Genomic DNA, 4,146 nt, shown 5'->3' on the forward strand with positions numbered 1-4,146 from the left:
TTTGGTTTTTCTCCGGTACCGGGAACCGAACTCACGACCTTGCGCTTGCCAGGCAGGCGCTTTTGCCGCTGAGCTAAATCCCCAGCCCCCCCATTATCTCTTATGTGTCTCTATTTTCAAATTAAAACTAAGGACATGTATTAGCTTTCCCATCATTGTAAAAGGAATACTTTATAATCTTAAAACAAGGAAAGGTTTATATTGACTCACAGTTCAGAGGTTTCAGTGGATGAACAGTAGGCCCTATTGCTTTTGGACCTGTGCTGGGGCAGCACATCATAGAGGGGAGCACATGATGGAGCAAACAGCTCACTCCATGGTGGTCAGGAAGCAAATAGAGAGGAAGAGCCCAGCATCCCACAGTCCCTTGTAAGGGATGCACTCAGTGACCTAAGACCTCCCACTAGGTCCCCCGTCTCAGAATTTCCACCACCTCCCAATAGCACTGAGCTGAGGACCACACCTTTTCCACATGGATCTTTGGGAGATGTTCCAGATCCAAAATGGAGCAACACGGCACCATCTCCACTGTCACCCACAGCAAACTCACTGTAGGTTTGACTCATTCCATGCCACTTCCCTTCTTCATAGAAAAACCCAATAACTAGGAAAGATTTCTGTATGGCAGTCCTGGCAGGTTTGTTTTCTTGATGTTCTATGTGTGCTACCCCAGAAAATTCCTGAGAATGCAGGAAGAGTTTTCTGAAAGAAACAAACATTACATACACCAAGCAGAGTCCTTCGCCATCAACAGAGAATGGGCAGACTGTGCAGTGCATACTTGGGTCTCTGTGAAGTCCTCTAGTTCTTCTGGGTCCACTGGAAAAGCTTGCTAACTGATGTCTTAATGGTGACTTCATTGGAGATAAGGCAAATAACGGAAATAGCTATTTTTCACATTTTGACTCTGACCATCACAATGGTCTCACTGAGGAAGGAAAGTGCGAGGAATCTAGCAAGACCAGTTAGACTGGATAGCAGCTTTCTGATGAGCATAGATACCAGGTAGACAGGAAGACACACACCTAAGTTCTCAGGCTAACTCAGGAAAGCACACTGAAGAAGAAATCTACTGCTCAGAATGAGATAAAGATGCAAAAGAAAAGAACTTCATTATAAAGACTTGGGAAGAAAAAGGCCCCAACTTGAAAATAATGATGCTAAGTTAATGCAACAGAACTGAAGAACCAGAACTCTTCCTCTCCTGCTTTCCTACCACCATCTTTGTGAAAAGCAAAAATTTTTTTCTAGGCAAGGAGACAACTCACAAGGGTTAACTGGAAAGGGTGGGACTAATGGCTATTAGAAGAAATTAAAAGCCAGAATTATTCAAAAACCACATTTGAACCACTGTATTCCAAAGAAGGTAACTTACTGATTGGGAAAATAGGCTTTAGAGTCAGACCTAGGGCCTATTGCATTCTCCTGGCAAGTTACTAAACACCTCTAAATTTTGGTATCTTCACCTGTAAAATTGGGACAAAAACACATACCTCACAGAGCTCAGGTAATAGCTGAATGTAAGGCATCTGGCACGTAACGGTATTTATTCATTTTATCATTATTATTTCATAGAATAAATAGTTGAAATGGCGGGAGTCAACAATCTTTAAGAAAAAGAATAAGTATTGTAAAGAAGTATGCAATTAAACTAGAACAAATGATTTTAAAGATAATTTTACCAGTTCCCAAACTAAATAGTGATCTCTAGAAATAACATGGGTTCAGTAAGAATAAATCATAGCAACCTAGGCCATTTTCTTTTTTTCTTACAGAACTATACTATACTGGAAATCAAAGGAACATCATAGACGGTACTGGTATTTTGACATAACCAAGAATCTCATGATGCCCTTGTGAAAGAACTGTGAGATGGTTGCCACATGTTGGAGAATCTTTAACTTGTTGAATAATCCAAGCAGTGCTAGTTAAGAAATGTTCTAAATCTAAAAGGATTCTAGGAGGAGAAACTTAGATGGTGGTCCTTCAACCTTAAATTATTCAACATTTTCTCTATTCGTTATTCTGCTGACATCTGCAATGTGGTGGTCAATGAAAGGTTGTTGAATTACTAATTAGGTTTCAAAATATTCTCAAATGGCTGAAACAACAGATCAAATCTCGCATGCTAATATTTTCCTACAAAAGAGTTTGGTCCTTTATTTCATTTAGCCTAGAACCAAACTCTATCAGCAGAGAGTAGGTTGCTATCTTGCCAGCTTCTATTAAGAGAAAGAAAGAAAGAAAGAAAGAAAAAGAAAGAAAGAAAGAAAAAGAAAGAAGAAAGAAAGAAAGAAAGAAAGAAAGAAAGAAAGAAAGAGAAAGAAAGAAGAAAGAAGAAAGAAAGAAAGAAAGAAAGAAAGAAAGAAAGAAAGAAAAAGGAAGGAAAGAAAGAAAGAAAGAAAGAAAGAAAGAAAGAAAGAAAGAAAGAGAAAGAAAGAAAGAAAGAAAGAAAGAAAGAAAGAAAGAAAGAAAAAGAAAGAAAGAAAGAAAGAAAGAAAGAAAGAAAGAAAGAAAGAAAGAAAGAAAGAAAGAAAGAAAGGAAGGAAGAAAGGAAGGAAGAAAGAAAGAAAGAAAGAAAAGAAAGAAAGAAAGAGGGGGGAAGAGAAGGGGGAAAGAGTTTCATTCTAGAGTAAGCAAGACCAATTTAGGTCAACCTTTTGACTTTGTTTCCATCCCTAGAGACGTCATAGCACACAGAAGACAACCACAGGAGAGAATTGCTTTTGCAGGGATTCCACTTTATAAGGACATCTGGACTCAGTGAATGTAAAGATTCTAGGATCAATCATTCATTAGAGCCCGGTGTGTTCTTTGTCCTACAGCCAAGGCATGGCCCACAGATCTAAGAGGTGGTTCAGCAGAGTCTCATGGTGATGGTGCTGAGGGAAAACAAGCATCCTAAAGCAAGGTCAAAAGGTCAGAAGCAGGACCTTCCACGTTGCTGATCAGAGGTGTGGAGGGGCCAAGGCTGAAGGTGGTAAGCCACCCAGCCATAGTTCATGATATCACTGTTGGGAATCGTGGACCGAGGTTGGGCAAGTGGGCCTATTTGTGCCCCATCTGTAGCTTGATGTAGGGGTGGATCGAGCAGGGACTCACCGCAGTAGCAGCAGCGGTGATGACCAGAGGGAAGGGGTAGTCATGGCTGCCAAAACTCACCTCCAATCCCTGTGCGGTTGACTCTGGCTGCCATCCACTTGTGATAGGGTTAAGATTAACTTCATCTTTCCCTGATGCTTCCTGTCTCGGTTCCTTTTCTCTCATTGCTGAGACAAAATACCTGACGCCCAAAATTAAGGAAGGAAAGGTTTATTTAGCTTACAGTTTGTGGAGGTTTCAGTCCATAGTTGGCTGGCTCCAAGGCAGACTGTCACATGGCAGAGGGCAACAGTTCATGGCGGTGGAAGACAGCAAAAACAGCAAGAGCAAAAGGGAGGAGTGGTGGCAAGCAGCCTCTTTCTCTCCCTTACACATGCAAACTATCTGCCCCAGGGGAGGTGTAGCACTCACACCCATAATCCCAGCATTGGACCATGGATCAATCACAAACTCTGAAAGCCCGCCCATGACTGCATGAGGTTTGGGGGTACATGCAGACAGAGACCATAAGGTCACTTTCAAAGGAAGATGAGCTCACATTAGTGTGCGCACATTTGAGAAGGTACTCTGTGTGACTGATGAACTTTATTCTCCATCTTCCTAGATGAGCCTCTCTCACATGTTAATGCCCATATATATTACTTGAGTATCTCTTTAAAATGCAGATTCTGATACAGTAAATCTGGGATGGAGCCTGAGACTATGAATTTCTAAACTCTCAATGATGATGACACTCAAATCACTGCTTTGCACGGACTAACATTTCATAATTGAAATGGAATGGCTACAGTGCAGCAGAAATTTGACAACCTGGAGTCAGGATCACCTGGGGAATTTTAAAAATATGTACACCTGTGGCTGATCAAGTCCAACTGAATTAGAATCTCTGCAGCTGAAGCTTGAGCACAGGTACATTTTTAAGCTTTCTAACTGTTCTTTTTCTCCAGTCTAAGACTGATATTGTAAGAGTAAAATGCTAGTCACAAAAGAACAAGTACTACGTGACTCCACTCTTATGTGCTACTTAGAGCAGTCAGATTCGTA

The sequence above is a fragment of the Chinchilla lanigera genome, unplaced genomic scaffold (genome assembly GCF_000276665.1).
Source record: "Chinchilla lanigera isolate Chin_1 unplaced genomic scaffold, ChiLan1.0 scaffold00022, whole genome shotgun sequence".
NCBI lineage: Eukaryota > Metazoa > Chordata > Mammalia > Rodentia > Chinchillidae > Chinchilla > Chinchilla lanigera.